This window comes from Sciurus vulgaris, assembly GCF_902686455.1.
Source record: "Sciurus vulgaris genome assembly, chromosome: 3".
Classification (NCBI taxonomy): Eukaryota; Metazoa; Chordata; class Mammalia; order Rodentia; family Sciuridae; genus Sciurus; species Sciurus vulgaris.
In genome coordinates, this window is record NC_136463.1 from 13068956 (window position 1) to 13089252 (window position 20297).

The window sequence follows — 20297 nt, forward strand, 5'->3', positions numbered from 1 at the left end:
ACCATTTTTCATACCCTCTCCCTCTCATTTCTTTCTACATAATCTAAAGTTCCCCCATTCTTCTCCATCCTCCCCCCCCCCCCCATTATATATCATTCTCCACTTATCAGGGAAAACATTCAACCTTTGGTTTTTGGGGCTTGGCTTATTTCACTTAGCATGATATTCTCCAATTCCATCCATTTATTTGCAAATGCCATAATATTATTCTTCTTTATGACTGAATAGTATTCCATTGTGTATACATACCAAAGTTTCTTTATTCATTCATCTGTCGAAGGGCACCTAGGTTGGTTCCACAATCTAGCTATTGTGAGCTGAGCTGCTGTAAACATTGATGTGGCTGTGTTACTGTAGTTTGCTGATTTTAAGTCCTGTGGGTATAAACCGAGGAGTGGGATAACTGGGTCAAAATGTGGGTCCATTCCACGTTTTCTGAAGATTATCCATACTGCTTTCCGGAGTGGCTACACCAATTTGCAACTCCACCAGCAATGTATGAGTGTGCCTTTTTCCCCACATCCAGGCCAACATCTATTATCTTTTGTGTTCTTGATAATAGCCATTCTAATTGGAGTTAGATGAAATCTTAGAGTTGTTTTAATTTGCATTTCTCTAATTACTAGAGATGTTGAACACTTTTTCATATATTTATTGATTGCCTGTGTGTCTTCTTCTGTAGAGTGTCCAGTTCCTTGACCCATTTATGATTGGGTTCTTTGTATTCCATGCCGTCTTTGACACATGGACGCCAGGTATTTGAGGCTAGAGGCCATTTGGAACAGTTGCCTCAAAGGGAAGGCTTCCTGATGGAGTGATAAGGAGGAATCCCCGATTATTAGATTATTCGGGTGCAGGCCTAATTGAAACCATCCTGGGAGGAGAAGATCTAATTAAGTCTGACTCCTTAGAGGACTAGAGCAGTTACGTGTGAAGTGCTATTTCTGTGACCTTCCGCAGGGCTGGGAGCCATGCTTGGGCCGGTCTGCCCCTCCCTCTCCAGCATGGAATTAATTTCCATTGTTCCTGGTCAGCCTTGCTCAAGAAGGATGCCAGGCACTTTCTTTCTCCTGCCTGAACCCTGATAAGTACCTAGTATAATTTGGTTTCAAAAATAGATGGGAGCTTGTTTTTCATAAGCAGCTGTATTTTTGATGTGACTGAGCTTAGACAAATTCCCATCTGGATTCTGGTGAAGGCTGCAGAAGACATGCATGGGCCCGAGATGGGTTTTTGTGGAATTTGGCAACACTTTGCTGCTTGGGATAGTGTTGATCTGGGGGGACACACACAACTCCTCAGAGGTAGCAGTACCTTTTCAGCCTCTCCTGGGACTCATCCCTAGGACCCAGGTGGCGAGTTCCTGAGTATCTCTGCATCCCCATGATTCCCAAATCTGCATAACAGACAGCTTAGATGGTTAGGGGAGTTGGTCAGGATGTGTGTGCGTGTGTGCATCTTCCTGCACTGAATTCTGAGGGTAAAAACTTGTAGCCTCTTTTGTTTTTGTCACTCTCCTGTTTCTAAGTCACTGAGGCTGGCTTTGAACTTGCAATCCTCTGCCTCAGCCTCGTGAGCTGCTGGGATTACAAAGTGTGTGCCACCATGCCCGGCTCACCCTCCTGTTTCTGAAGACAGTACAGTCATGGGTTCCTTTTTAACAGTTGAGCAAGTTCACTTTTGACTCCTGCAGGTTAAGAAGTAGTTTAACATAATCTCAGGTTCCAGAAATGCCTTACTCTCCATCCACCCGAAGATGGCTAGGAAGCCATTCAGAGAGGAAGCCCTTGAGAGGGCGAGCTCCCCGAGAATGTTTTGGCAGGAACCTCAAAGTGTGTAGAGAGTGAGGAGGTGTCATGCTCTTGAGCTGAATGTGGGACGGTGACTGAGCATATATGAGAGGCATCAGGGTATTGAGAGTGGGAGTGACCGTTGCATACCATTTTGAAGTCCCGGTTCCAAGCAGCAGCTCTCCCTGAGCCTCCTGCAGGCGGTTTGGCTGGTTGGCTGGCTGAGCCTGGCCAGTGAAGGTTTGAGTGGGAGGCCAACAGTTTCTTCCTTTGCTCAGGGATTTCTTTTGTACAGTTGTTGTCTTCTGGAGATATCCTTCCTCACCTCCACCTGAAAGAAACTGGGCTTTCCATGCTTTCTGAGTAACTCCTTGGGGCTGGGGAGATAGCTCAGTTGGTAGAGTGCTTGCCTGGCAAGCACAAGGCCCTGGGTTCAATCCCCAGCACCGCATAAAACAAACAAACAAACAAAACTGAGTAACTCCTTGATCCATGGGTTTGGCCATTTGAATAGTGAAACTTGGAAGGCATCTTCCTGCAGGGGTTCAGCTTCACTGGGGCAGTGGGGTATTGGGTGAAGTAGTGGCATAGAACATGTCGGGAGACGCGGACCCAGTTCAGAGTCTCGGGTCAAACGTGGAGATCTTGACTCAGATGGCCAAGCGGACGTGACAGCCCTAAGCTCCCCTCAGCTTCCGCCTTCGGGGTACCCCTCCCACTTTGCGATCTGCGTTCACCTCTTCTTGTTACAACTTCCCTGGAAGGCAGGTGGCCTCTTTCTTAGTTGTAGGATACCTTTTTTGCTCTTGTTTCCTGGGGGTCTTGATTGAAACCAAATAGGATCCTAGCAGAACTGCTCACTTCTGCGCCTACTTTCCAAAGCACCGTGTGTTTGACACTTACCTTGTGTAGGTATTTGGTTGTTTTTTTGTCTCTGCTGGGCAGTGGGCATCCACAGGTGAGGCATCTGCCTCTGTGGCTATGGAAGAGCAGCAGGTAAAAGTGAATGGATGGCGTTGAACCAAGCCCTTGAATTTCGCTAAGAAGCTTAGGTTCTTCAGAGTGAAGTTGGGATGAGCGGCGGCCTTCGCATCCTGTTGTGTTTTGTGCCCTTTTTCCCTGACAAGTTGAAGTCAGCCTGTTACTTTGTTTTGTTGGTCTCATAGCACCCACTTAGTGCTTGTGAACTTTAGGATAACAAGGATCATTAGTCATTTTTGTCATATTGCCACCTGTCCTAATAAATTTGGTATTGCAAAAACAAGATCTGGTTAAAGGCAGTGGTGAATTTTGCAGTTTTGGAGATTGGTAAAAGTGAAAAGTTTTTAGCTTGATGGAAATGAATATGTTGTTTCAACTGCTCTATGGTCTCTAATCCCCGTTAGGCTCAATGCCATTAAATGGCTCCATGTAACAAGGGTGGCAAATTGGCAAATGTTTTTAATCTTAAAGAAACACTCTGTGTCTGTGCCCACCCTTTATTTTGAAAATCGGTTGCACTGAAAATCTAAATTTCATGATTGGATACATTAGGAACAGATTATTCGAATTCTAACATAAGTTTGTGCTTTAGAATTCGCTATGAGTTCCCTGGCTCTTAACATAAAATTCAGTTTACACAAAATCAAGATAAACAAACAAACAAAAAACAATAACAAAAATCCAACAATATCACAAATCCCTTTAAGCCATGAAAGGAAATATTCATGCAATTTTCCTCCCAAAATGTGCTTTTGGAAGGTGAGGTTAGTCTATTTTTATCATATGATGCTTATGTGGCTAGGTAGAGGAGAGATTCTGGAGAGAGAAAAAAAATATCTAGGACTTTAAACTTCCCGAATTTATTAATTTTGGCCAATTTTTTTACATAAGTCACAGCATTTTAAAGAGTCTTAGCCCAGATCTGAAAAACTCTGAACTTAAAAAAAAAATAAAATGAGCTTTACAGAAAATGTATAGGTGTTTTCCTTGTAATTCCTTAGTAAACAGAACACCAAGCGCCCAAGTTGGGTGACAGAGACCAGGCCCAAAGCTTATTGCTTTGAGCTCTTTTGGGGTGTTTTTCCAGCCTGCTGTGTGCGGTGGGGACTGGAGGGCCGCAGTAGAGAGGGGATGAGTGAGGTCTCCTCCCTCCTCTGTCAAGTGCTGAGCTGTGGGCAGCGTGTGGTTTCACTTATCCATCACTTTTAAGAAGTGATTTCTCATTTTATTTGGTTTTCATGTCCAAGGAGGTGTCTTTTGTGTGGTAGGGGGGATTTTTTTTTTTTGTGACAGTTTTTTGTTGTTGTCGGTGGTGATGGTACTAGGAATCCAGCCCGGGCATCGTGCATACTCGTCAAATGCTCTGCCGCTGAGCTCCATCCCCAGAACTTTTATTCTTTGTTTGTTTTTTTTTTTTTTAAAACCAAGCATCATTTATAGCCCTGACAAAATTTCATTTGAAATACTGGAGGCTTGGGAATGACATCTTCATCTTTCATTAGCTGGGTGACCTTTGGCAGGATGGTATATTCATATGATAATTGTTTATCGAGTGGAGTGCCTGCTTTATGCTGGGAATCATGCTGGCTCAAAGGCTTCATGCTTCTGAAAGGAGGGGAGTCTGCTCACAGGACACAGGGCTGGGAAGTCCCACCTGTCTGCAAGGATTAGACTGACTTGTTGGAGGAGGGGCGCAACCCTTCCTGTTACCCTCCTGGCCTATGAAGGAGGGGTGATAGCACCTCAGAGGGTCAGTACGAGGCAGGTAGAAACACCTGCCAGGGAGTGGGCTGAGCGTATGCTGGTTGCCATCCCCTGGGCCCAGGGAGGCCTGACTGGCAGCTCTGTGGAGGCAGAGCACCCAGGCTAGCATGGCCTCTCTGGGGAGGCGGGCAGAGTGGAACAGATCCCGGGAGTAAGGGGGCCTGGAAGGAAAGGGGAGAGCTGGCGGTTGGATGGGGCCCCAGAGCGGGTGTGTTTTCCTCCCGTGGGCTCGTTGGTACCATGTCTTTCAGCCACACGCTGACACGCTCTGTACTGACAGTGCCGGGGGGAAGGTGCAGACCTGCTTTCACACACAGAGTGCACGAGCAGGCTCTGACTGGTGCTCCTGATACCTGGTTACCTGATATAGGCTCCTGTACTACGGTGTTATTTTCCTTAAGTTGTACTGCTTTTTTTTTTTTTAAATAAAAAACTCCAAATGATGCTAACTAGTACAACATATTGTCTCTTCCACTATAATTTTTTCTTTTCTTTCTTTTTTTTTTTTAAACTGGAGATTGAACCCAGGGATGCTCTAATACGAAACCACATCCCCAGCCCTTTTTATTTTTTAATTTGAGATAGGACCTCGCTAAGTTGCTGAGGCTGACTTCAAGATTGTGATCCTCTGGCCTCAGCCTCCTGAGTCACTGAGATTACAAGTGTGGGCCACCGTGCCCAGCCTCCACTTGAACAGCTGATGAAAATGGCTGTTTTAGAACTTCTGTCTGGGCGTCTCCTGTGAAGTGTTGGAACTGTACCCCAAGTGGAACAACCCATTTCATGACTCTCACTCTGCCTCTCTCTTGCCTTATTTAGTGACTTGAAAAAAAAATGGAAGAGTTGATGTGTTTCAGTGGACCCAGAATAAGCCCCTAAGCAAATCTTTTCTTGAATCTCTATTGAGTCTTCAGTTCCTTAACTAAGTGGTATGTTGAATAAAAATGATGAAATTTAGAAAATTAGACACTGCTAGTCCTCTTTAGAAGGAACCAAAATACACATGCTACACGGGTGAAGTTACGCATTCAATCCTCTTAAACTTTGTCTATTTTCAGATTTGATCTCTATAAGTAGAGATTCTACTGATGGGATATAATAGCATTTATTACCAAGGACTACTCTGATTTTTTAAAAAAAATGTAAATACAGAATCAAATATTCTTTACTTGAGGCAAGTACAGCAGAAGATACTGTCACAATATTTTTTATAACACGTCATCCATATACAATTGGAATTCTGTTACTTCGCAGAATGTCATCATCTTCAATTTCTCCTAATTAAAATGTCCACGGGAGTGGAGGGGTCTGAATTTCCACTTTCTCCCAACGACAGAGGGTTGGCAGGGACTGTGGATGAGTGACTGTACTGTGATCATCTTTAGATTTGCTCTTCGGCTCAGGAGCCTGGATGGTGAAGCCCGCTGTGTCCATGGGGTAGGACCGGGACGCCTGTGGTTCTGTCTCCTGTCCAAGCGCTGCCCGCCGGCCCCTGACCATGAATCAGAGCCTCCGACAAAGTCGCATTATGAACCTTGGGCTTCCTGTACAGTTTGGTTCTCTCTAGACTGTTCTCTAATAAAGACAAAGGCCAGGGGACAGAAATAGCTTTCTTTTGCTCTTGGCAAATACCATTTTGATTCTGTCTCAATCTCACTGTCCAGAAAATTGGATTGAAAGCAGGACATTGCTGGGAAGTAAATCAGATTAGGGCTTCCTCGTCACAGCCTCCGGCAGACGTCTCATTTTACAGTGCCGTCCCTCATTTATATGAAGTCATTTACGGCCTCCATGTGCACCAGGGACACCACCCAACTGACACAGCCAGTGGAGGCTTCGGGTGACCCCGTGGTCCACGGGGCCTGGAAGATTTGATTTATCCAAAGTACTGCTGATGGCTTCATTTTATCCGGAGAAGTGTCTGCACCCTCTTGGCCTCCTCTGTGCCCGGGAGACTGTCACGACCCCAGGGAGTTCTTCAGTGCTCCATCCAGGCCTCAGGGAGGACGGGAAGCGGGGCTCCAGGTGTGGCACGGGTCTTTCCGGAGCCTTCTACCTGGATGCTTCTGGAAAGGGCGGTCTGTTCTTGTGAGGTCGGACAGGGAGGCAGCTGGGGAGAGAGACGGTGAGGACAAAGGACACGGCTGGTGGAGCAGGAATAAGGAACCTCTCAAGCACTTCTCCTCAAGAACCTCCAGAGGTGTCGCTGTCTCGCCGCGAGCAGCTGCGACTTCTTCCTGTGGCCCTGAGGCTTTCGAGAGCGGGGCCCACCACGCACGTTCAGGTAGGACCCGTCCAGCCGCCGTGGGTGGATTCCTGACCTTCATTTCTGCATGACTGGACGGCAGGCACCGCTGGCCCTTAGCAGTCCTGGGGTCTGTGATGGCTGCATTCTCAAGGGGTCAGGGCCCGTGTGAGTCCCTGCTGCCCTTGGAGCAGGGCATCTGCCTGCCACTTCCCACTGGGTGTGGTGGTCAGAATCACCTGGGAGTCCTGTCTGGAAGGCCAGGAATCTTCCCCCACAGGGGAAGAGGAGACAGAAGTGGAAGCCCTCCTGCTGCCCACTTGGGTAGTCCTGGACCTGGAAGAACCCCGAGCCTGACACTCGGGAAATGGACCCACCGCCTGGACGCAGGCCCGGGCAAGGCAGGTCTGTGACCCTGCACGGCCACCCCTTCTCTGTTCCAGTGAGCTCCAGAACTTCAAGGTGCTTTCCTTCCGCCACCGTCGTCTGCTTTGGATCGAATGGAGTGGAAACAGGGCATCCCTGGGCAGGAGGTCACAGTGAGGCCCCTGGGACTCTGCTGGGCTTCCTTCTCTGGCATCAGTCCCTTGGCTTTCCCCTTAGTCTGCTCTCCCCAGCAGAAGCATGTCCATTTTTGAGGTTTTATGTACAACCGTCTAGCCCACATGGGAGTCAGGACACTTCAGACTTCTTAATCACACGGGCCTCCCGGCCTTACAAGTTGCAGGACGTGATCTCTGTGCATTTAGGCTAAGTTAAAATTTGAATCGATAATCCCAGTTGTTGTCATGCTTAGCTGTCATTATTGAATTTTTTGGGGGTGGTGGTGGTTCTGGGAGTGAACCCAGGGCCCTGTGTGTGTTGGGCAAGTAGGCAAGCACTCTGCAGCGGAGCTCCACCCAGCCCCCTTAGCCGTCAGTATTGACTGTGAACCCAGGGCTTACATTGTAGACTTTATTCGTGTCTGGTTTCTTTCTGGAAACAATTCTTCCTCATGCCCTAGTTTCATAATGTGATTTTTTAGCAGAATTAATCTGAAATGGCTCAAAATTACACAATTAATTGCATTCAGTTTCAATTACAGTTTGTGTTAGCCGAGCCAGGCCTACTGTCGTCCCCTGGGGCAGTTGCTGGCACACGGCAGCTCTGGCAGGTGCAAAGGCCCTGCAGCTCCCTAGTCAGTGTGTCAGCTTCCTAGCAAAATGAGTTTGGGGCTCAGTCTCAGATGGGCAGTGCCCAGTGCAGGCCAGACATGGGACTAAAACTCCAGGTGCAGATGAAGACCAAGGAGGTGAATGTCATAGACTTTGGCCTCAACCCCAAGGCAGGGGAGTTTCTGGGGTTCTTTCCTCATCTCTTCATCACTGTCTCTTGTGCCATTGCTGTCCCTGGGCTGGGCTAGGCAAGGTGAGGAACTTGACCATGGATGGAAGGGCCAGGAACTGGTGACAGTGGGACTTTAGTTCCGGGGAGGCAGAGGACAAGGAAGTGTGGAGTGGACTGGGGTAGGAGGTGGGTAGGTCACTCAGCTGCAGATCATCTTCCTCAGGCGAGGGACATCTTTAGATCTGTGCACCTAAGTCAGGACTGCCTGCATATGGCCTCTGCTCCTGTGGAATGTTCTTATTATCTTCACAAGCTGACTTCATTCGCACCATCTATTTGGCAGTACAGGACCGAATCTGGAGCCTAGTTCTTTTTGGCATGAGAAGTTCATTAATTTTAGTTGGCTCCCCACACGCTTTGCAAATGTGCTTGGGAGAAGAGAGCTCTGCTCCTGGCCCCACAGACACCGTCACGTTGCCAGCAGTGCTCAAGTTCTCAGATACAGAGGACGACCCTTGTAGGATGGTGCTTAGAGTAAAAAGAGTTCCCCCAAAGTGTTTTGAAGGACCGCTTCCAGAGAAGATGATGCTAAATGGTGAAGTGCAGTGAGGCCATAGACTTTATTATTTGCAAATTCTGAAAGCTTGTCTCAGTCTCTGATTCTATGAGCACTGATCCAGTTTTGAAGGTGATGGGAACCAGGCACAATGATGCACACCTGTAATCCAGTGACTTGGAGGCTGAGACAGGAGGATCGCAAGTTGGAGGCTAGCCTCGGCAAATTGGCGAGGCCTTAAGTAACTTAGTGGGACCCTATCTCTAAATAAAAAGTAAAAAAGGCTGGGAGTGTGGCTCAGGGGTTAAATGCCCCTGGGTTCCATCCCTGGTACCAAAGTATATAAATAAAGTTAAATAAAGGTGATGGGAGTCAGACTTACTCAGTTTTTATCTTCAGAGATTATAGGAAAAGCCCTGTGGTGGCTCTTGATTACCTGGGTTCTTAAGGGTGGGCGGTTTCCTCCCCTGTGGTGTCCAGGCACTGGAGATGGGAAGAGACTAGAGTGCCTGCCTTATGCTTGTTGCTTCGTCGTAGTGAATGTTTGAGGAGGCAATAAAAAGCCCTTAGAAACCACCAACCAGCAGACCTGGCTGCTGTCATTTATTTGCCCTCTTTCCTGATCCCTTCATGTACGTGGTGGGACAGTGTTTTCCCCCAAGAATTCACAACCGCTTGGAACCTCCATGTGACCTCATTCGTAAATAGGGCCTTTGCAGATATAATTGGTTGCTATGAGGTTGCGCTAGGTGGGTGCAGGCCACGTGCAGAAGGCCATGCGAAGAGACACACGGGAAGAAGGCCCGGGAGACCACAGAGGCCGAGACTGGAGCCCGGCGTGTACAAGCCCAGGGACGCCAGGACACCTTGGGAACCCGGGAGAGAGACATGGGGATTGTCTCGGAGCTTTTAGATGAACCGGCCCCGTGGGTGCCTTGATTTCAGACTTCCATCCTGCAGGTCTGTGAGAGAAGTCCCTGCTGTAGTAAACCTGCAGCTTGCTGCGGCAGCCCTGGGAAACTTTTAGCACCCGCTTCTCCCATTTTACTTCTTGGTGGTCTTTGCCCACTTCTCAGTGAATCCAGCCCAAGTTTAAGGGCTTCGTGTAGCCCATGCTGATTTTCTTTTCCTGTGCGAGGCTCTGTAGGAGTCTGATGTCCTCACACACAGAGTTCGAAGTAGCCAAAGATCCTGCCCAGGTGTGGTGGCCGGTGGCCCTGGCAGTGGGTTGGGGCTGGATGTGGAGCAGCTGCTGGGCCAGTTCCCAGTCACAGCTTCAAACTCCTTTTTCTGCTGTTCAAGATGGTTTGGGGGCTGACTTAGAAGTGGGTAGAATCAGTGGCAGGAAAGGCAAAAGCCAGAAAATCCCTGGTACCTCCGACTTCCTGGACAGTGTCAAGGGCAGGAACCAGCTGGAGCCTGGAGGGCAAAGGTTTCTGTCCTGCCTGAGGCTGCTCTGCTGAGGGTCAGATACTGGCCTGGGAGGAACAGCTTCCGTGTGAAGAGGGGAAGTGCAGAGTGGGTCATAGCTGATGAGGAGCATTCTGGTTGTGCCTGCAATGCTGGTGGCTTCTAACAGCTCCAGGAGGGTGTGTGGTATGACTGGGATGCAAAACGCTTGTGCCTGGAGGGATCAGGGTTGGGAGCAGAAGTGCTTCAGATTTTGGGTTTTTTTTTTTTTTTCCCCATTTTGTACTGAAATTGCAAAATGCAAATATTGCATACTTAGACTTTACCAGTTGAGTATCCCTGATCTGAAAAACTGACCTGGATGGCTCAGTTCTGCCTCCAAGTCACTGAGCCTTGGCGTATCCCTCTCCCAAATGGTGATACTGAGGGTGTCACTCAGGGGCTGCTGATGATGGAAGAGGCACGTCAAGCACCAGCTCAGCACTGACCGGCCGGAAGCTCCCTCCAGTAGGGGTTGGCCGTGGTAATTGAGTAGAGGGTCTGAGCTGCTGCACTCTGCTGGACTGCAGTGGTCTTTGCAGAGTGAAGGAGCCAGGCCTGGCGCTCTTCCTCCTGTGCTCTGTCTGGACACGAGCGTCTCTATCATCTTTAGTCTGTCAGGTTGGTTTGGAGCAGGCAATTGAACAAAAATATCCTAACCTTCACAGAGCCATGGCGTTTAGGGCTCTGATGTCCAGAACTGGGCGTTGGAGTGAGAACTCTAAAGCTCTTGGTGCGTGGGCTGTACCGTTTTTGCTTTTTAAAACCAGAGGGATTATTGAAACGTAGGAGAAAGCCCATTCGGCAGAATCACACAGTGAGATGTCCTCTTCTTGTCAGGATCTTGTGTGAATTAATCAGCTAGGTGTAAATTTAATCAGCTTTCTATTTGGGCCCTTAGAATAAAGCTCTATCTGAAACTTCAGTGTAAGGCACAAAGAGATCAACAGCTTTCTGGAACAGAGCCTAGACTGTGGAGTTAAACAGAAATGAAACAGCTGTTATAAAACACCTCAGAGAATATTTTATACCATTAGGTAAGCCCTTGAAGACCTTTCCAGAATTTTCTGAGGATTACGTTATTATAAATATTACAATACTGTCATTATTATAATATTCCTTGCATGTTTGGTTGCTGACATTTCCAGCTTACATCAGATTAGAGAAAGCAAAGGAAAAAGGGTGAAGGAGGGAAGCAACTTTTGTTAAAAATCGGTTATATGCCCCACACTTGACAGGGTGTACGCTATCAGCGTTTTCCGGAGGAGGAAGTAGAGGCTTAGAGAACTAAGGTAACTTTCCGAGGTCTTCCCTGCTGCAGAGTCGTGGAGCTGGGATTTGAACCCAGGTTAGCTCATCCACAGAGCCGTCCCCCTCTTCCACAGAGACTCTTGGTGATGAGAAGCAACCTTTACCAGAAGTGCTCACGCTTGGGGATGGTATAGGCAAAGAACAGCAGGGCACGACTCACTGAAAGTTCACATTATGTTCTTTCCTCCTGTCAAGGAGCACAGGGAAGCGTGTCCTGCCATCCTCTTTGGAAATGTTAATGGCTTGTCCACATTTTAAAAGGTGCAGGACAGGTCTCTATTTTTTGGAAAATTCCCCTGGACCACCTTATTCCCTGATGTGGCTGGATAAGTTAGCTTTTTGCTTGATTATAACGCCACCTGGATAAGGTCCAGTTCTCCCTCGTTGGTGTGGGGAGAGGCAGGGAGGGACTTGTGGTTGTGTGCTGGGCTCTTCTCTTTGCCTTCACTGAGCTTATCCATCTGCCCCCCTCGGGAGTACTCGTGAGCAAATAATTGGGGCGTTGTTGCTGGTTTTCTTTTGCTGTGTTTCACCATTCCCTGACTTTCTCTCAGACTGCAGGTGAGAAGCATTTGACTGGCCTGGTCATGCTGCCAGTGTTTCAGGGTACAGGTACAGGAAGGGCACCCTGGGGACCTTGAGTAATCCACCCGGGGCCTCCGAGGATGAATCATTCATGAAAGCAGGTTTTCCGTCCTTCTCATGGGATTCAGGCCTTTCTTGCAAAGTTGATTTGTTTAAAGATTAACCTTTATCTGCTTGTTTCCCACCATTTCTGAACTTCGAGATCCACCAAGTTGTTTCTTTCTTCTTTCTTTTTTCTCATCCCCGCCCCCCCTTATCATCAATTGTCAGGTAAGATGATGTGCATGAAATCCATGAAAACCTTTGATCTGGGGTTTGGAAGTACCTAGCAAATTTGAACATGGTCAATGCCCGTATACATTTATGACCAGAATAATTGAAGTCACGATTCTTCTACCGATTAGGTAATTGTTTTTGAAAAGTAGCTCCTTGAGGTTTTACCCAGTTGAAACATTCCAAGTATGTGAAGGGGGTTGTGTTTGAGAGAGGGGAGGAAACATACTTGGTAGCCAGGCATGGTAAGCTGGTGCATGCCACCCATCTGAGTCTAAGCCGTTAGTCCCTTTCTGCCACCTCTTAAACTTTGTGTGTGTGTGTGTTGGGTGTGTTTTTATCCTTTAGATTTCCAGCCATGCTTTGGGGAGAAGTACTGCAGTCAGCCTGTAGCTGGTGCCTGGTGCTCCTTAGGTTTTAGCAGGAGGAAGCCCCATCCTGTCTCCGTCCCCTCCTTTCTGCCAAGACCCTGGTGAACCTGCTGGTTTGCACCTTCACTTGCTGTGGCTGGGTTTTGTGACATCCTCCCCTCTGACGGAAACCAACCAGCAGGCTCTTGTGTCTTTGCCTTGGAAGCAGAGTGGCCTCAGATGTGTATCACAGAAGAGGGTTTATCGAATATAAAAATATGGAGCCTTCATCTTGATATGTCTCTTTGTTCCTTAAAAAAAGCACATTCAAATACTTTTGAAGGTCACATGCTAAAGGAAGCACCCGACTTGTTAATGTATTATCTGTTCGTAAAAAACACTTTGGCAACCAGACTTCCGCCAGACCGGTTCCTATCAGTCACGACTTAACTGGCATGTATTATCTGCACATTTAAGGTATGTAGTCCTTGGTAACAGCAAGACATTCTGTGGTGGAACACCAGTGTCACAGGAGTTGTGGGGAACAATTTCAGAAATATCTCATTTTCCATGCTAAAATAATGGCCCCAATTGTTTTCTTATGTCCATTTTATGCTGCAGCAGTTGAGGTTCAGAGAGCTCGCGAGGTAGATGGGCAGTCAGTGACAAAACTGATGTGAAATTTTGAGAGGAAATGTACTCACGGATGAGTTCGTAGTAGGAAACAGCGTTGCCTGGGCGCTCAGGGCTGTGTTGATGGTAGACAATGAAGAACTCTCACCTGCACCCCTGGCCTAGCAGCCCTGTGTGGGCTCCGTGGGAGGGAGGAGCTCGCTGGCATCTGGAGTGTCAATCAGTGTCCCCTGAGTCAAGGGATGTGTGATGAGGAGCCTGGAGCATCTACCTACCGAGGGTGGCTCTCTGGGATGTCACCGAAGCGTCTGTTTTCCATGAGTGGTCTTCTGTTGTGTTTTTCTTCTTAAGTCTATATTTCATTGCTTCTAAGATGAGACCCTGCTCGTGGGCAGAGGGGTGTGGCACGTTCCCTCCCTGGATGGAGGTCAGCTGGCGCTGTGCAGTTTCTGGGATCAGCACCAAAGGCCAAACCCCGTTTGTCATTAAGAGTTTCTTCTGCATTGTTTTCAAAACAGCTTCTATCTAGGAGTCCCAAAGGGGAAGTGGGAGGCGGGAGAGCACCAGAGTGCTCTTGTTGCCAGAGGCAGCCCTGGGTGTGCTGCTTATAAGGACGGAGCCGCCGTTGGCCTTCACATCACCATTCTGCATAGCCATTCGGTTTTTCTAAAACTTGAACATTTAGTTGCATTGGAAAGCAAGTTATCTTTTTCGCAACTTCACCTGAAGGTTTTCAAAAACATTTTATTTATATCGATTTGTTTATTTTTTAAAATAGAGAAAAAGACATCGACTCTCTTTTCTAATTGGCTGATGCACATGCATACATACCTCTTGTGTCCATTTGGGGCTCCTTCCTTTGTAAGCCACCGTACGAGTCTTCCCAGGAATCATGGCACCTTCTTCAAAGGCAATTTACAAAAACACACACCCCTGTACCACCTACAGCTTTTACTCTATAAAAATATAAGGTGCTTCAAAGCTTAGAGGAATAACGTGTCTTTCTCCAGGTTTTAAAAAAAAAAAAAACTCTTACTATAAGGTTTGCCACTGCCACAGCCTAGAAAATACTGACTGGAGATGTGAGGGAAGAATCACACACACCATGCACAGGTATTTTTAGGAGCCACTGACAACAGTTAGCAAAATAAAATGCACAAAATCAGCTGAAGCCTGCAGACTTCCGAGAGCTTGCTTCAGGCCTGGAGCTGCCTAGGCAGAGGTTCGGCCTCAGCTTGGCTCCCACAGACCTGGGCTCCTCAGCCCCAGGTGCTCTCAGGACTCTGTAATCTCTCCGTCCCTGGGAGAGAAGTGTGGGAGCCCCAGTGGCTACTGCCAGACTAACACCCCAGGAGCCAGTTTTTGCTGACTTTTCTCTGAAACCATCAGAGAAGTTCAAGAGGCCAGGTCAGCCATTTGAACCAAACTGTCGTCGTTTTAATTTGTAAATCTCTCACGTCTTCTAAAGTTGGACATCTTTTCAGGTGCTATCTGCCAACTGTATATCTTCTTTGGTGATCTGTTCAGGTTTTTACCCATTTTTAGAATTGTATTATTTGGTTTCTTATTGTTGAGTTCTAAGAGTTTTTGTGTATTTTGGACAACAGTTCTTTATCGGCTACGTCTTTTTCTGGTACCAGGGATTGAACCCAGGGACATTTAACTACTGAGCCACATCCACAGATTTAATGGGTATTTATGTTTTATTTAGAGACAGGGTCTTGCTGAGTTGCTTAGGGCCTCACTAAGTTGCTGAGGCTGGCTTTGAACTCAGTCCTCCTGCCTTAGCCTCCTGAGCCACTGGGATTAAAAGTATGCTCAGATATATCTTTTTGCAAATATTTTCTCCTAGTCTGTGGCCTGTCTACTCATTCTCTTGACAGTGTCTTTATCAGAGCATTTAAATCCAGCTTCACAGATTGTATCTCTGGTATAATATCTAAAAAGTTCTTGCCAGAACCAGGGTCATCTCCAATGTTATCCTCTAGGAATTTTAGTAGAATTTTGCTTTTTTAACTAAATAAAAAGAAGGTGGTTGGTTTTCATTTATTTCTTGGCAGGAACATAATTTATTACTTCGCCAAAAACATAACCAATATCTTAAGTTAAAAAAAAAAAATGAACGACTATGAAACTGCTTAATAGAACAGCCTACAAACCTAACAACCACAAATTATTATTTGTAGAACACAGATCAGACCTTAATTTATCTCTATTGTTATCTAGAACTTTAGGCCTGTGAGCTGGTTTATAAACAAGATTTGTTTTGTTGGAAAGGGAACTTTATCTCAGAGTCACCTTGAGAACTCATTATTAATGGATAATATTTTTTCCAGCTTTTAAAAAATTTAAATCAGTTTTTTTTAAAAACATTCTTTTAAAAAATAACTTCATTTATTTATTCTTATGTGGTGCTGAGGATTGAAGCCGGTTCCTGACACATGACAGGCAAGTGCTCTATCACTGATCCACAACCCCAGCCACTAGATTTATGTTTTAATGAATAAATATAACATGAAACATATACGTATTTACAAGATGCCATGTGGTGCCACTGTACATGTACACAGGTATCCATTAAATTTGGATAGTCCTTAAATTCCATTTATCTGAATGTATCTGGAGGAAATTTGGCAACGGACTCATTGATCTGTGAGGAGAGATGACCTGGGGCTGATTATGAACCAAGGTTGCTTTGATCTGATGGACAGCTGTCTCCATCCCATGACCTCACTTTCCACCCAAGCAAGGGAACCTGGTGAACCCAGTGACTTTAAAAATGTCTTTTGGGAGGTGCTTGTTTCCGTGCACTTTTTATGATTGTGTAAGATGTGACACACACTCTCTCATGTCACACGGATAACTCGGTTTATAACCTAGTAAAATCTCAGCCAGAAGCCACAAGTGTTTCTTCCACAGACCATCTAATTCTCTGAAATAGGAAGTCTTTCAGAACTCTGCACGCGGGGAAAGACAAAACTCAGGAGCGTTTTGCATGTAAGGACACCAGCAGCCTTGCCTATGGAGCTGCTTCGGGCCGGGCTGGGGACCAGGAGTCCCCAGAAGATGCTGAAATACCTCAAAGCAGAAGGCCGGTCTGCTCGCACTCTAGGAAGCCTGCGCCTTTTCCTCGGGTTGGTGGATGGAATTTTGGAAGGTGAACGAAGCCTGTGGAAAGAATTTGTGTGTGGGCGAAGGAAGCATCTGGGGGAGCTGAGCTGGCAGAAGTGGGAGGTCCCTGCGTCACAGCTGGAAGAAAGAACTTGAAGCCAGACCGGGAAGCCCTGTGTCCTGGTCACATGCTCTGGGCTTCTGAGTCCTCGCTTATGGTCAGGTGGGGTCTGAGTTATCCTGGAAAGTGTTTCCTGCTGAGCAACCAGCAGCTTTCTCTCCCTCCTGGGTTCTTTTCTCCTTATCACCACGTAGGGCACACGTATTATGTGCCATACATAAGTTGGTTCTGTTGAACATTGAAAAAAAAATAAAAAATCTGTGCTGTTGAGAATTGAGAGAAGTATTGTTCAGTGTAAAATCTGAACATAATTCTTCATCACATTTTTGGTGCAGAGCCAAAAATTTAGGAGCTTCAACTTTTGAATAAAGTTGACCTTGTTTCTGCATCTCCTTGGGGAATAGGATGCAGGTGGGACCCCCTGACGTTAGCATTGGAAACTCTGGCCCTGGAATTCCTTCACCTGGGGCTCAAGGGAGGAAATCCAAACTCTTGACCTCTTCCTTCGTGAAAACGACTGAAATGACTCCGGTTCTCACTTTAAAATCTGAGACTGGCATTTGATACCACAGAGTGATCCACGTTTCACTGTAGTGACAACTTTTAAAAATGAAAGCAAAACTGTGCTGACATTCACACAGAATCTGCAGGAAAGGGTTGCCTGCTGGCAGCTCTCCTTCCCCAAAAAACATGCCTGGAGGGAACGGCTCTCGGAGCGACTCCTTACTTTGTTCCTCCTTCCAGCATCTGGATGAGGGGTGTCTGCATGTGTTGCCCTGTTGGTAGGAGGCCACTTGCAAAGATGTTTCAGTTTGTGTAGTGATGGACAAACCTGCATTTGGGCCCTACCGCTGCCTTCCCATGACCATGGACACTTAAGTCCCAGGGATAGCGGCATAGTCAGTAGGACTGTGTGCCCGCTGTCCGTCGCACAGCTGGATTCTGTGTGGCTGCTTCAAGCAATTATTCAACAATGTGCCACTCTAGTTGACTTAAGGTAAACCACCCCCATTTCCTCATCTGTAAATGATAACTTTTGACTCAATGATATTTTAGTTTCCACTGTGAGCACAATGCTGGGAAAACATTTTGCTTTAGCTGGGCAACCTTGCGATTTTGCAGGAAAAGAACCTATAATGCCTAGCACCTGCTCTACTGCTTTTTTAAAATTAGAATGGGACCTGGGAGTGTAACTTGGGGGTAGAGCAATTGTCTGGCACACACAAGGCTGGGTTCTGTCCCTAGCAATGCAAAAAATAAAATGAGGATGAGATTTTGTTTTGTACTTAAAAAAAAAAAAAAAAAAGAAAGAAACTTTTCTTTGCCCTGAGGAGTATTTACGTGACTAATCCCGTTTCTTAGAGGTCTTTCTTCTTGCTGTTAGCTCCATTTCCCTGAAAATGTGACAGAAATGGGTTCCCATGTAGCAACTCCTTCAGAGCTGCTTCCAGGAATTGTGCAGTGCCATTTTGACCAAGCTTCTTATTTCTTCTGCTCAGTTAAGATACAAGGTGAAGATATGATGTTTCTTAATGATTATGTTCCTCAAAGAAGTATGTATTGGCTGTTTGATAGTTTGGCTTAAAGACCTGAAAACTATAGACTGACTTTTCCTTTTCCTGGGTCCATACTGTACAGTTAATCTATGAGAAAAGATAAAATCCAGGCCAAAAAAAAAAAAAAAAAAAAAAAGGTTTAAGTGAGGGGAGGAAGATTAACTACTTTTTGTTGCCTGTGAATTGAGGAACTAGTCTCGCATCTCGTCACGGAGTGGTTTCAGCTGAGGAGTCCCATGTCTGCCTGCGTGTAGGCTGGTTGCATCTCCAGCTGTCACACGGACACCCTTGTTATCTGGGTGCTGCAGTTTGCAGTCAGCCGACTGATTGGTTCCTGCAGATGAGTTATTTTTTTTTTCCTGGCAAACTATAATTCATGTTTTTCCTGAGGCCCAACACTTTTGCCAGTGGCAGATCCTACCTGGTGAGACACCAGCATCCTGCTGTCCTTGTTACTGATTTTCCAAGACATCACCGTGCTTTTCAGTAGGGAGCTGACCTGGAGTGAGCAGCACCCCACCCTGTCCTGAGATCTCCAGAGGGAAGCTGCCCTCTGAAACCCAACAGCTCCAGCAGCGCTGGATCCAGAGCCCCAAAGTCTAAGGGGGCCCATGAGGGAAGACCGGCAAGCAGGCCTAGGCAGTGCTAATGCAGAAGGGAGACCCAAGAGAGGGAGGAAGTGCTCCACGTTCACCTTCCTCTTCCTCCCTGCCAGGCCCACCCCGTCCACTGTGCAGTTCTCTGCCCAGCTCTTGCTTTGGATCCTCTCCTGGCAGAAATGCTGAGAAGGACTCAGCTCCTTTCCCTCTGGGCTGCCACTCTCAACTACGCCCTCCTCGCTGGAACCTAAAGAAGGTCACACGGCGTGAGGAGAGTACCCACGCCTTCATCCCCTTAAAATGCCAGGCAGTCTCTGTGGCCACGGTTTCTCTCCTCTTTCTTCCCAGGGCCACATTCCAGTCTCTTGTGATCTCAAGACTACTAGGGAGCCCCCATGTCTGACCGTGGAGGGGGCACACTCCCGTTTAGACACAGACTTCTGGGTACCTAGTTGTCTCCCACAAGTCTGCTGAAGACAAAGGCGGCCTGTGTTTCTTTTCCAGGACTTTCCTGGACCACATTCCTTCCCCTCTTGACTGCTCTGTAGCCAGGGCGATTTGCTTAATGCAGGAGTAGATGTGATGGACACTGTGCTCTTAAAAGAGACCTTAAATGATACACGTTCATTGAAGAAAATAATATAGGAATAAATTGTAATGAAAGCAAAAAATAATCCTCTTGTTAGGTTTTAGCCGCAGTATTGCCCACAGAAGTTTTATTTTTTTAAAAAGAATTCATCTCTAGCTATCTGTGGAGCAATTGACCTAGCAATCCATGTCGTTATTATAAGTTCATACTAATTACATGATTTTATAAAGGTTGTGAAATCTTTTAAAGGATATTTTACATTCAGTTTCTCAAGCTAATTCTGTTATTCGCAACATTTGGAAGTAGGATAAGCTGTCCGCAGCTACTTAAGCTTTCAGGATTATTTGATGTTGAGTCATGTGACTTTATTTCTGAAATGCAAATATATACAGTCAATTGGGTTATACCTCCCAGCCCTTAAGAATAGGTATTTGTTTTTTTTTAGAAAAGAAGAAACTTTGAAAGTGGGTCAGAAGTACCAAGGTCTGTTGGCCAGCGTTGAGGAAATGCAGGCCTCCGGACTTGGGGCGCGGTCACAGACTTGGAGCCTGCCAAGGAAGTACTGGTGTGGCTTTTTATTGTGAAGGTCATGATAACTTGAGAAACGAACTCATTTCTAGGTGAGGCCCACACGTGCGTCCGTGAATCATGCTGTGTGCATTCACATTTTTCTTCACTTTCTTTCATTTTTGGAATGGGAGAAATAGCAACTTGGTTTGGTGCTTGTCCCAGGGACAGGCCACAGAAATGCAACTTCAGGGTCACATGTCACAAAAGAAACCCCCTTGACTATTTCAAAGCCATGCTTAACGGACCTGAACCAATTTGCATTTTTACAAGGCGGAGTCAGAATAGCCATTGGAGCTCCCTGGTCCCACCTGGCTTTGGACACCTGATCTGTGCAAACCTGGTCATTCCCCACATGTCAACACAATTATTCAGATTTAAAGGGCACCATTAGCTCTCCCTTACACTACCAAGATTGCCCTTCTGAAGTGGTCTTGAAGAACTTGACTTTCTAGGACTTTGTTATTAGAAGGCCAAGCAAGGCAGTGAGG

At 46.6% G+C, this 20297-nt stretch overlaps 1 protein-coding gene across 2 annotated transcripts in view; it reads left to right on the forward strand.

Annotated features, from left to right (window-relative positions):
- The window catches only part of PRKCA (protein kinase C alpha), a 399537-nt gene that overhangs the window by 111029 nt on the left and 268211 nt on the right, over positions 1 to 20297 (forward strand). The window lies entirely within an intron of this gene.